The sequence below is a fragment of the Pistacia vera genome, unplaced genomic scaffold (genome assembly GCF_008641045.1).
Source record: "Pistacia vera cultivar Batoury unplaced genomic scaffold, PisVer_v2 Contig778, whole genome shotgun sequence".
In the NCBI taxonomy this organism is placed as follows: domain Eukaryota; kingdom Viridiplantae; phylum Streptophyta; class Magnoliopsida; order Sapindales; family Anacardiaceae; genus Pistacia; species Pistacia vera.
Genome location: NW_022196643.1, coordinates 433,543 through 448,078, shown reverse-complemented (window position 1 = coordinate 448,078; position 14,536 = coordinate 433,543).

Here is a 14,536-nt window from a genome sequence, read left to right as displayed (position 1 = left end):
ACTGAAAGCCAATAATTTCATGGAATTGGTACAAGGAAAGAACAATCCAGACTAGGTGCAACCTTCACATATTTGACAATTTTTAAAGTAGCATTCATATGAGATTGTTTGGGAAGTTGCATAAACTAACTCAACAGATTCAGTGAATAACAAATATCAGGCTTGGTCATTCAAAGATAGAAGCATGGTTTTAAAACTTGGCCCAGCTCGGCCGGTTGAACCAGTTCAAATGGGAACTGGTGGCTAGACCGAGTCGGCTTATGTTAAAAACCAGAAATAGCAATTGACCCGCTTCCACTCGCGGTTGAACCGATTTTTTTCCAACGGACCACCGATCCAACTGGTATAACCCGGGTTGGTACAGTAAAATTTTAAAAAATAAATTAAAAATTAAAAATAATGAAATTAAAAGTAACCCTTTTCAACTTTTCTCTTCTCCCTTCCCCATTTTTATTTGACAAAACCAACACTAGTAGAGAAGAAAAAAAAAAAACCCATTAAAAATTAAAATCTGCATTTTTTTTTTAATTTTTTTTTTGCTAACGTCACGCATGCTGATGTCAGCATGATGTCATGGTTTGACTCGCCGGTTGGACCTTTCGACCCATAAAACCTGTGACCCAATGGCTTGGTCGGGTTGCCCCTCGGGTCGAGTTTTAAAACCTTGGATACAACAATTTACCTATGGGTCTTTGATAAATCGTTGGATCAATAGAACTGGATCATCAACAATGTTAAAAAGCTTGTGTTATGCTTTAGATGTAAACATCACATTTTGGTCCAAAGGAATCATAGCAGGTTTAGTGGAAGACAAATCAGAATCAGCTATACCTTTAGCAGGTCTGGCAACTTCCAATCCCAGAAAATATCTCAAAGATCCTGACTCTTTAAGCTTGAAATGAGAATGAAGTAAAGTCTTCGTATTGTTGATTAAAGACTCATCATTCCCTGTTATGACTATGTCATTAACATAAACCAATAAGATAACAACTTTTGGAATTGACGCTTTTTATGAAAAGAGAGTGATCAGATGTAGATTGCTTAAAACCACTAGAAATAAGAGTTGTAGTCAGCTTATGATTCCAAGCTCTAGAAGCTTGTTTTAACCCATAAAGAGATTTATGTAACTTGCACACTAAACTCTGATCTTCTTGCTTATGAAAACCTTGTGGGAGAGTCATATAGATATCTTCAGGTAGACCATATTGTAGAAAAGCATTATCCACATCCATTTGATATAAAGGCCAATTATACATGGAAGCTAAGATTAAAATTATTCAAAGAGTTACCATTTTCACAACAGGGAAAAAAGTCTCATCATAATCTATCCCTACTTGTTGTGTATATCCTTTGGCAATTAACTTGGCCTTATATCTCTCTAATGAACCATCAGCTCTATATTTAAGTTTTTAAACCCATTGGCAACCAATAGGGATCTTACTAGATGGTAAAGGGACCAAGGACCATGTGACATTGAGTTCCAAAGCTTGAATCTCCCTTTTCATAGCATAAACCCAATTAGGATCTTTAGAAGCTTGTTTAAAAGTTGTTGGTTTAGTTAAGGAATAAAACTTAGATAGACAGGCTTGGTATGATGAAGATAGATGAGCACAAGACAATGAATCATGAATAGGATATCTAACAAGGTTGGCTCGATTAGGTTGTGAAAGTGTAGGACAAATGAAATCAGATGTCCAAATAAAGCGTTTTGATTATCTTGTAGATTTTCTGAGTTGAGAAGTATTAACAGGAGTAAAATGTTGACTAGATGGTGAACTAAGTGAAGAAGAAATATGTACTGGTGTTATGTTTTTGAATAGATGACATTTCTCTAGTTGATGAACATGATTAAGAAATGAGGATGAAGAAACAGATTTAAGTTCTACGAAAGATTCAGACAAAGAAAAGTGGCTTAGATGATTGAGACCAAGTATAAGGAAAAATATTTTAATGAAAAACTACATTCCTAGTAACATACAAAAAATGAGATACTAAGTCATACAAAGAATATCCTTTTTGTGAGGGAGAATATCCTATGAATACACATGGATTAGATCTTGGAGAGAGCTTGTCTTTAGGAGATAGGACAGTAGCATAAGCCAAAGAACCAAATACTTTCAAATGATCAAGTTTAGGTTTCTTGCCAAAAAACTTATCATATGGTGATAATCCTTTAAGAACTTTTGTTGTCAATCTGTTATTGATGTAAACTGTAGTTTTGACACAGTATCCTCAAATACTATTTGGGATGTTAGACTGAAATTTCAATAGTCTAGCTATCTCTAAGATATGCCTATGTTATCTCTCAACATTGCCATTCTGTTGAGGTGAATAAGCACATGTACTTTGATGAATGATGCATTTATCATGTAACAAATCATGATAGTGTTTATTAAAAAACTCTAAACAATTGTCTATTCTTATGCACTTAGGAGTTTGTTGAAATTGATTTTGAACCACGAGCAAGAATTCTCTAAGTGTTTGAAAAACATTTAATTTGAATTGAATAAGAAACAGGCAGGTAATCCTAGAATAATCATCTGTATCTAGCATTTCTATGAGTTGGTACTTTACATGGAACCCAGACATCCATATGTAAGAGATAAAAAATGTTTTTAAGTATCTGAAGTGCTAAAAGGAAATGGTATTCTGGTTTGTTTAGCTAAAGGGAAAATATAATAGTGAGGTGGCTTTGATGTGGACAAATCATTATGCAACGTTTTTAAAACATGATAAAGGGTATGACCTAGCCTTTTATGCCAAATTTCTAAATTAACATTCAAACAGGATGCTAAAGAAGACACTAGAGCTTATTTTCGAAACAAGATGCACTACCAACAATCTTATTCTTTGTTCCTAAACCTAATACACTAGAGCTTATTTTTGAAATATGTACAAAATAGTACAATCCTTGGCTATGTTTACCAATACCCTTCAACTTGCTACTCCAAAGATCTTGATTAAGTAGCAAACAAGGTAAAATGTAATATAACTTTTATTGGAAGCAGTCAATTTAGATACTAACAGAAGGTTATACTTAAATTCTGGTAAATGAAGAACATTATCCAGACAAATGTCATCATCCAATTTAATAGAACCATTGTGTTTGATATTTATCTTTGCACCATTGGGAAGGCTAACTAGTGTCTTTGAAGATGATGCAATTTCAATAGGAGATTCTAGACTAAAGAAATTATGCGTCATATGATCAATGTCACCAAAATCTAAGATCCAACTATTTGCAATATGACAAGAATATAAAGAAGTGGAATTACCTACTAGATTAGCTACTGAAGCTGCCATATTTTCCTTTCCAAGCAACTGTAGAAGTTGACTATATTGTTATGCTGATAAAACATTCCCAAGATTCGTGGCAATTTGTGTATTTTTTAAGTCAAATTTGTAGACTATGCTTGATATGCTTTAACATTTGTTTTAGGTTTTACTTTTGTAAACTGAAAATCTATTGGATACCCATGTAGCTTGTAGCAAGTTTCCTGTCTAACCAAGTGACAATGTTCACACTCAATATATGGTTTCTTTCCTTTATGCTTTGACTTCTGATTTTGACCTCTTTGATTATTTTGTACATACAAAGTAGTCAAGACCTCTAAATTATTATTGATTCCAGACAATCTTGATTGACCACAGAGTAAGCATGTTTTATAGAAGGTAATGTAGACATAAGAATTATCTGGCTTCGTACCATAAAAAAAAGAATCATTTAGCCCCATCAGAAACTGTAGCAGCTTTTGTTGATTAAGAAGATCATGATAAGCTTTTGCAAAAATGCTATCAGGAGGTGGTAAGCTGACTAAAGAACTCAGTTCATCCCATAATGATTTGAGTTTATTATAATAGACTACTATTGTGTTTGTACCTTGAACCAGATTCACATTTTCTCTATGAAAAGCATAAACTCTCATTCCATTCACTTTATTATACTACTTCAGTAAGTCTTGCCACACCTGAGGAGTATTTGTCAAGTACATAATACCGTTGAAAATCTCCTTCGAAACTGTGTTCAAAATCTAGGCCAAGACCAAAAATTACACCTCCCCATTATGCATGTGGAAAAGAATTAAAATATGAATTATCACCAATTCCATCAATGAACCCTAACTTGTTCTTTGCTCATAATTAGACTATCATGGCTTGGCTTCAAATTCCATAGTTTTCAGTACCAATCAGCTGTTCTAAAAATACCATCAAACTAGGTGTATCTGAAGGATGAATATAGAGTGGTGAATTCGAATATATTGTAGTGAGTACCGATTCTCCATTGATGTTCGCCATTACTTACAAGCAACTTCAAATTGACGAATTTCGACTGAGGAAGAAAATTGTGATTTGGAGAAGAACATATTAATCGACTCAAATGATAAGCTTTAATTTCCAATTTGTTTGAATGGTGAATACATTTGAACCAGCTTTGATACCATGTACCAAACAAAGAAGAAAGCAACAAACAGAGAAAGAAAGAAATTTCAAGAAAACAAACTTCTTTCGTTAACTCATCATTCAAGTCTACAGTCCAGTTTACATCATTGACTCTTTTATATCTAAACTAACCTTCAGCTAGAGTTTACTAAAAAGACTTAACTGTGGTATTATATTTAACTATACCATAGTTAATACAAATGTATCACAACTACTTAACAAGAACCTAAAATATTGTACAAATACAATTGATCTAAACAATAAGAATTGATTACAATCATTATTACAATATAGGCGACAACAACGGGAGATGAGAGAGCAATCGCAACGGCCATTGGTAGGAGTGAGATGTGTGAGAAATTGAGCAAGGAGAAATTGAGAACGAGAAGAGAAAATAGAATAGAGTTTAGGAAAGGGCTCAATTTTTTTTTTAAATTTTTACAGGTACTCGTGTGTATATCGGAGCCACTCGCCAAAAAAAGGGGTTGGGCCAGATACGGGACGTTTTCTTGTTAATCATTCATTTTTATGCATTTAATTATTAAAATTTCCTTTTTTAATTAATATTTACATATTCAAAAAGTTTAAATCTATTTAATGTGTTAAATTTAATATTTGTAAAGAAATTTACAATTTATCCAACTATAATTATTTATCAAATGTGTTCCTCCACTTTTGAATAAAAAACTCCAATTAGCTTAAATTTTTTCTTTTTGTTTCGAAAATTCATATTGAGTGGTAAAATTTAGAGTTATTATGAGCCAGAGGACACTTTTATAAAAACTTACAGTGATAGAGAGCTTTTATTTTAAAAGATAATGATTAAACACTTAACAGTTTAAAACTGTTAACTTTAACTTTATTAAGGGTATTAAGGTAATTTTAATTATAATACAGTTTCATTTAAAATAATTTTTTAAAACTAAAATAATTTTGAAAAATTATTAAGAGAATGAAATTTTTCAAAATAAAAATATTTGAGGACATATTATTAGGAAAAAGATAGAAATTTTGGAAAACTTAAGGGGAAAAAAATTTGAAAATTAAATATGGCCACTGGTTTTATTTTTTGGGAATATTTTTAAGTTTTTAAATTATATTTTATATATTTTTTAAAATATATATTTCTTTAGTTTTTTAATTTGTATAACTATTTTTATTTTTTTTTTTAAATTTTTGTGGGTGTATATTGTTTTATATCTATTATATAAAATTTTCAGTCAAAGTTAACAGTTTTAGACGGTTAAGTGTTCTCTCATTGTTTTTTCTAATAAAATTTTCCTATGACTGTAAGTTTCTAATGAGCGTATCATTTGGTGGATAATAACCCTAAAGTATATGATGTTTCTATGATTAGGTGAATACACTTTCTAAAATTAATAGATTTCTCTTATATCTAGAGGCGGAACAGGAAAATTATTTTGGGGAGGCTAAATTTCTTTTCAAAATCATATTAAACTATATATGAATTTTGTGGCTGAATATCGATGTTACAAAAACATATTGCTGATGCAAAAAATTCACCAACTAGAGCAATTCAATTGACCTTGACAGAATCGGAACCGATGTGGGCGGGATTATGAATAATTAGCAAAGTAATGTATCTGAGAGTAATAATGTTAATGGCACAAAAGGTTTTTAAAGTGGTTCGGCAAGTTTAGATCTTGAGCCTATGTCCATTGTCTTTCTTATTTCCTTTAAGAGCTTACAAGAACATAGTATAATTTCTAGAACAATTTTCTAACCCTTGTTCGATCATTGGAAGGGGTTTATATACAAGTTTTGTACAAAGGAAGGAGCGAAACTAAAGGAATTACAATTATGATTGAAATGAAACTCTAATATTCTCGCGATTGAGTGCTAAGATTGCACCATTATTGTTGTTGATCTAATCCCTTCCAGAGTATCCAGGATTTGAGCTTATCTGTGATCTGCTTGAACAACTGTTGAGGTTGGTCGCGACTAGCTTATGCTGGGTCAGACTATAACCTTCTGGACTCTGACTTCTCTAAGCTTAGTGAAAAAATCACGCAGAACATCTGTCCCTAGTGTTCGATGCTCATTTCAAGCCTCGAAGACTAATTGCTTGATTTGATATTAAGCTTAAACTTCATAGGTTGTATGTAGAATGTAGATTTGGCTGAGATTCATGAGTCGGACTTATTCTCAGTTGACATGACTAACGCTTGGTCTTTTCTCTGTAGTGACTTTCTTGATAAACTGGGAATTTGAAATGAGGGGTATGCGATTAATTTCCATGCAATCATGTCATATTAAATGTAGCCAGCTTTTATAGTTACTTTTCATCACGCGTGGGTGACTACAGTTGTCCATGCACGAAGTTGAGGCAATGTACAACGACGGTTATTATTACAACAGTCTAATGATTGATCGTCTCTCATAGATGATTGACACATGGCCACGTCGAATGATCAAGATTGCTCGACAAATGGAGGAATGAGATTTGCTATAGATCGACGGTTACGGTCGAATCCCGCCTCTTTGTCTCCTATGCTCACCATTATAAAAGTGGGCATTCTTCTTTAGAACACTCACTTGCAATATATTCAAATCTTTGTTTTGCGGTTTTTTCTCCGTCGTTGCTCTCTTGATTTCACAGCAATTTTCTAGTGAACTCCCACTACTTTTACGCTTTGGTAAGGCTCATTTCTTCTCTCTTACTCATTTTAAACCCTTTTTGCTATTGAGGGTGGCCATTATCGTGGCCACATTAGCATTTTCTAGGGTTTTCGAGTTTTTCCATCGGTTTTGGGTTTTAAAAGGGTTTAAGGAGGTGGCCGTCAGAATCTTGGTAGTTCACTTTTATCTGTTTATCGATGAGAGCTACCCTAGGTGCCTGAACTGAAAGCAAAGTGTGGATAGGTCGTTGAATTTACGAGCTCTGACACATGGTTGCTTCTATTTCAGGTATCTAGAGGTGAGCTTTCACCATGTCTTCATCTAGCAGCCATAGCATAGACCGAATGTTTGATTCCCTCATGACCTTGGCCAGTGGCTAAACAACTAATGAAAACTTTAAAAAATCACCAAATCTTAAGCAAAGAAAATAAATATATGAAAAGCAAAGTTTTAAGTAAACATGTTGAGTAAACCTTGAGCAAAAACCTTCTTTTAATTATTATTATTATTATTTTTTTGCTTCCAAAGATTATAATATAAATTTTCATGATTTTGATTAGACCTAGCCTAAGCTAAAGTCAACCAAAACTTAAATCATCAACATTGCGTTGGCTTTTAATACGAATTAATAAAAAAAAGGGGGAATTTTCTTGGTATAAACATAGATAGTAACTCAAATTTCTTTAATAATTTTGGGTAGTTGAACGGTGACGTTTGAAATGTAGGAAAGTGGGGGGTAAAGGGTGAAGAAAAACATTCTTTAAAATATAGTTAAGGTTTTAATTTGGGAAAGCAGGAATATTCTTAGACACAAAACACAAAATAAACTCACAAGATCTATGTCTTTTTCCCTCAAATTAGAATAAAAACCTCCAAAAAACAAGCATGATTCAACCCTAAAATAAACTAAATTAAAATGAGCAATACACAAACCTAAAACCCATAAAAAAGAAAACAGAGCTAATTGTGGCACCTTGAGTAGTGGAAGCTTAAATAATTTCAGTCTTTAAAAGTTTTAAGAGTAAGTAGCATGAGAAAGAGGAAGAGAGAATGAGAGAGTAAAGAATTTTGGGGGTAAAATCATAACAAGCAGGTGGAGCTGTGAAGAAGAAGAGCGGAGAGAGTTTTAAACTTTTAATATGATGTGGGCTTGGAATATGTTTATTAATAGCAAGTTTTTTGTGGGTCTGGATATACATATAATAGTTCTCTTTTTAAAAAAAATCTAAGGATACGTCTAGGTACATATATTAATAGTAATTTTTTGAAGGCTTATATATTAGTAAATTTTTTTTTTAAAAAAAAATCTAAGGGTAGGCTTAAAGGGGCTGGATCTGCCCCTGACTTTGGCTATTCTCGAGGAAGTAGTCCCAGAGGTTTCTTTGATCATGCTTCTATAGAGACTCGTCTCCGAGGAAGTCTCCAATTCATAGGCCTTAGGAAGAGGCAAGTTCCTTGATTGGGGCCAAGGATATTGAGCATATAACAAACGTTTATGTGCCTCAAGTTCCTCTGAGGGCTTCAAGAGACTTCTCCTAGAAAAATCCCCCTGAAGGTTGGGCAACAATTTTAGATACTCTCTTGAGGTGTTGGATGTCTGTTCCCCCTCATTTTTTCATTACCAATGTACTGAATCTCCCCTTCAATTGACGGGAAACTCGTATATAATAATAGTAGGCATGTACATAGCGTACATGATAGCTAATTTGGGCGAGCTATCTGTAAAGGAGCTCATCCACTTATACAGACTAAAAAAGAGTCAAGACCAAACGTACTACCTCTTTAAGGCGAGAAAAGTACATTTTAATGGTTTGGCTGAAGTCCTAAAGAAGATTCCACATCGGGAGTCTCAATATTTTTTTTACAAGTTTCGGGAAACGGATCCTTTTGCCTTAGAAGCTTGTAAGATATCGATCATTGTGTGCCTAAAGAATGTTTCCTAGTTTGGCAAGCGAACTAACTTTACATTCTTCTTGTTTTGCAGTGAACGTTGAGTAGAACTTCCTCCCTAAAGCGAGCTTAAAGCGGCTTCAGCAATCTCACAATAGTGAGAGGCTTCCACCCAGCTCATCATGCTTTCTTGGTTGAAAGCGTATAGCTTCTACATCAATGCAGCTAAATTTTGCACAATTTTTGAAAAAGGTAAGTACTAAATAGCTCGTTGTTGATAATTTTGTCTTGTTAGGTTGCTAATAGCTTGTTTCTTCTTTGTAGACATGTGGATCGAAAAACCCAAGTGCCTAAAGAAGAAAGCACTGGCTTGTGGGGCTGTCAAGAAGTTGTCGATTATTTTAGCAAAGAAGCAACCTATAGACATTGTCGGGGTGGTCGAGTAAGGTACCTTGTGCTTTGTCCTCAAGTGTAGTGGTGGTGAACTTGAGGAAGGCCCAAGTGCCGAGAAGCTCGTAATTGCCTCCAAGGCAGTCAGGGAGGAGGGTGCCTCTGAGCCTCCAAAAGGCTCGACGAAGAAAACCCCTGAGCAAGCTGGAGGCTTGGGGAAGAAGAAAATTTCTGAGCAACAAGAGGGCTTAGGCAAAAAGAAGATGTCTAAGCAAGGTAGGCTTAGGCAAGAAAAGTTGATTGAGTAATAGGGAGGCTCGGGAAAGCAAAAGATCACCAAGTGGTAGGAAGGTTCGGGCAAGAAAGCTGCAAGCTGGTGGCTTAAAGGATGTTACGACCAAGGGCTCAACCAAAAAGAAATCCATTCCCATGGGTGAAACCATCATCCCTGTGGGAAGCAGGTCAAGCTTGTCTTTACGAGGAGGTAGAGGGAAGGTGAATGAGGCAGCTCGGGCTGCGCTCGATGCATTGATCGATGGGCTCCCAAAGCACATAGGTGTTGGAGCCCAATGTCTAGGGAGCCATCTCACCACAGACCTATGAGACTCTTAGAGATGCCCCTCCTCTCGAGTGGCTTGCTTGCCCCTGTAGCTATGTCACTAAGGTATTGACAGTTTGCGCTTTTTTCCTTACTCTGAGGCTTTTCCCTTTATTTCTTGCTAATCGCTTCTTCCTTTTTTGGATTGTGTGGTGACCAAGCTCCTCCTCGATGAGAGCTATCTCACATTGGAGGGTTCCCATGTAAGTGGCAAGAAGTATAGAAACTGAAAGAGTATGCCTTGGTTAGGGCCGAGGTGGCGAAGAAAGAGAAGGACACACTATAGGTCAAGCTTGAGCGATTGAAAAAAGAGGCTAAGGCCTTTGAGGTCAAGGAAAGAGAGTTCCTTGACAAACTCAAGGTGAGCGAGGCCACTTGAGCAGAAGCTGAGGTGAAATTGTCCAAGACTGAGAAGAATCTAGCATAGCAGCGAGGTGCCAACAATCAGCTGAATTCTGAGTTTGCCATGGCTCAAAAGGCTGCCTCGGATTGGAAGGCCAAATATGAGGAGGCTTTGTGTGAAATCTTCCAAGAGAGGGAAGATCATAAAGAGGCCGAGTTTATGATCGAACGGCTCAAGATCAATGTTAAAGAGATGAGATAGACAATCGAGAGCCGTGCTTAGGACACCTTGGTCTTCCTTATTCAGAGGCTGTGGGAAGCTCATCCCTTGCTCGACTTCTTCTTCCTTCCTAAGGTCTATTGGAAAGAGATCGATAGGATGAAAACTGAAGCACAGGGCATAGTTTATTTAGATAGCTCCGAGTACGATAGCAAGGATGAGGAAAAGATCAAGGAAGATAAGGAGGAAGCCAAGGTCAAACAAGAGGTTGAAGACCCGACTCCTTTGGCCTTGCTCCCAGCTGTAGTTGGTGATCTTCCTTCGACCAAGCCTCTCAAAGATTCCTTGGCTCCTGCTCTTGAGGATGCTACTTAGACTCCCGTCGTTGACGATGCTCCTACTCCTACTATTTATATCTTTTCTAACTTTTCTTTTTTTGTTTTATAGTTTAGCTTGTAACTAAACTATTTGAATTAATGGAAGTTTGGTTTTCCCATTTTTATCGAGAAACGTTTCATTCTACAGAGTCATTTTAAATTGTTTTGATCCAACTTAACATAAAAAATTAGAATTTGCTCCAACCTATGCATAGCCCACTTCTTTAGGAACCAAAATAGCTCCGAGTTACACGTGGCTCGCTTCTTTAGGAACTTTTCAAACAAAAAGAAATCGTTTGTGCAACAACATTGAGTTTGGACTAGTTGTCCATCTCAAGTTTTGGCTGCTGATTTATGATTGATTTCTTTCTATGTGTTTTACTTGAGCATTTCCCTTCATCGATTCGGGGAATATCTCCCTTGATAAATTGAATTTTTGGCGTGGCTTATAAAACTAAGCTGCCTTTTTTTTTTTCGAACTCTTGACTCTAAGTTTTTGGATGTGATCGCTTAAGTCACGATTTTGTAACAACAAATAAGTAAGAACAAACAAAATGAAGGTTATGAATAATACCTCTTTATTAATGAATGAGATTTGGTCGTAAGAGACCTTACACTAAATAGGAAAAAGAAGATAAAACATAATGAGCCGCACCTTTGCAAATGTTCAGCATTCCATGCTCACAGTACAGCTTCACCATTGAGGTGTTCTAGGTAGAAAGTTCCTAGTGTGAGATTTTCTGAGATCCTAAAAGGACCTTCCCACTTGGGCCTAAGTGCCCTCAAGTTCAGGTTTTGTGTATTGGGGACAACCTTTTTGAGAACTAGTTTGCCTACGTCGAAGTCTATATTTTTTACCTTCAATTTGAAGTATCTTTTGGATCGCTGTTGATAGGAAACAACCCTTAGCTGGGATTTAGCTCGTGTTCTTTGATTAGATCCAGCCTTAGGCAGAGAAGATCTTCGTTTGTTTCTTCATTGAAGACTTCTCTCTGGAATGAAGAAATCCCCACTTCTAATGGGGCATTGCTTTACATCCATACGAAGGTGAGAATGGGGTTTCATCTATCGAGCTTCTGGTGGTTATTCTGCAAGACCATAGGGCCTCAGGTAGTTTGCCAGCCTATCTTCCTTTAGGAGAGTCAAGATTTTTTTTTTATGGTGTGCTTGATTAATTTATTAATAGCTTCAACTTGACTGTTAGCTTAGGGTTGGTAGACAGCAGAGAAACTTTTTTTGATTCCGAGCCTTTCACAAAACGATTGGAAGTCTTCGCAATCGAACTGTTTCCCATTGTTGGTTATAATGGTATAGGGATTCCACATCTACAAATGATGTTCTTGTAGATGAAATCCTTCACTTTGTTCAAAGTGATGGTGGCCAAAGGCTCAACTTCTACCTATTTGGTGAAGTAATCCACTGCAACCATTGCAAACTTAACACCCATTTTTCCTTGAGGCAAAGGGCCTATCAGATTGATCCCCTAGATTGTGAATGACCATGGACATGTCAAAGTGGTCAATTCTTAGGGTGGAGCTCGTGGAATATCTGTGAACCTCTGAAATTTGTTGTACTTGCATATGAAGTCCACTACATCATCGAAGATTGTCAACCAATAATAACCCTAGCGAAGTACTTTGTATGCCAAACATCTGTCCCCTGTATGACTCCTACAATACCTTCGTGGATTTCCTTCAAAACGTACTTCTCATCTTCGTAATCAATACATCACAAGAGCGGAGAGTGATATCCACACTTATACAATTTGTCATTGATAAGCTTGTACTAAGCTGATTTTGCTTGAAGGGTTTTCGCTTCATTTCTCCCTTCGGACATTGTCCCATCTCTCAAGTACACGGTTATTACATCCATCCAATTATACCTCTATCCTATTACCAAAATCGATTCTTGTGATGCGAGGATGTTGGGACTTGGAAGAAATCTGATGGGAATGGAATTAGTTGTTTTTTTGCCCATTGCTGAAGCTAGGCAAGCTAGAGTATCAGCCAATGAGTTTCTCTCTCTTAGAATCTGTAGAACAGTGAAATTCTTGAACTGCTCGAGCTCAGATTTTTCCTGTTGGAGATAGGACGCCATTATGTCTTCTTTTGCCTGATATTCTCTGGAAATCTGGTGGACCATGAGCTGGGAGTCACTGTAGATCTTGATTGACTCTACCACCATTTCTTTGGTGAGGTGGATTCCTGCAAGCATAGCTTCATACTCTACCTCATTGTTCTAGGCATCAAAGCCAAATATGATAGTAGCTCGAATTGGGTTCCCTTCTAGACATTCGAGTAGGAGCCTAACTCTCACCCTTTTTTCATTCAAGGACCCATTTATCTTCAAGGTTCATTGCCATAGATTGTCAAGCTTCGACTTTATTGGCTTGTTTTCTTTCGAGGTGCTCATCGCTAGCGGGTTTGCTTCCCTCTCGAGCTGATAGGAGAATTCTGAAATGAAATCAGCCAAAGCTTGTCCCTTAATTGCAGTCCTTGGGATGTACTTGATGTCATGCTAGCTCATCTCCATCGTCTACTGAATTAATCTACCCAATACCTTGGGCTTCTACGTTATATTTCTCAGTGGAAGTCAAGACATGTATGGATTGTGCCTAAATGAGGGACCACAATTTTTGAGCAGCCATGATGAATGCATAGGTAAGCTTCTCCATCGCGGGATACGTTGTTTTAGCATCGAGCAACCGCTTGCTCTCGTAGCATACTAGAAACTGTACTTCCCTTTCTTCGTGTACCAAAGTTGCGCTGATTGCAGACTTAGATACTGATAAAACAATTGTGGGGGCTCGCCTAGGATGGGCTTTGATAGCAAAGAAGGCTATCCAAAGTGTTTCTTCAACTCCTAGAATGCTTTCTCGCACTCTTCTGTCCACTTGAAACCCTTGTTGCCCTTTAGGGTTTCAAAGAATGGTAGACACCTATCTATAGCTCGAGAAATGAACTGTTTAGTGTGGCCACTCGCCCTGTCAAACTCTAAATTTGCCTTATACTAGTCTGGCTTTTCATGTTCAAGAGAGCTTGAATCTTGTCTGGGTTGGCTTCGACACCTCGTTTTTGGGTTTACTAGGAAACCCAAAAACTTCCTCGAGCTTACCCCGAAAACACACTTCAAAAGGTTTAATCTCATTCAGTATTTTCTGAGGATGATGATCATTTCCCCAGGTGATTGATATGGCTTTCAACAACCTTTGACTTGATAAGCATGTCATCAATGTACACCTCCATTATTTTTCCAATTTGCTTGATAAACATTTGATTCACCAAACACTGATATGTTGCTCCAGCATTCTTTAGGCCAGATGGCATAACCCTAGAATAATAAATATCCCGATTAGTAGTAAAGGAAGTGTATTCTTCATCGGGCTGGTACATCAGGATTTGGTTGTATCCTAAGTGTGCATCCATGAGGCTTCATAGTGCATTCCCGGCTATTGCATCTACTAGTTGATCGATCTAAGGAAGTGAAAATCTGTCTTTGGGACAGGCCTTGTTCAGATCCATGAAATCAACGCAAGTCTACCACTTTCCATTCGACTTCTTCACCAAGACTGAGTTGGCGATCCAGTCTGGGTAGTTTACTTTCTTGATGAAGTTGATGTTTAAAAGCTTATCAAATTCA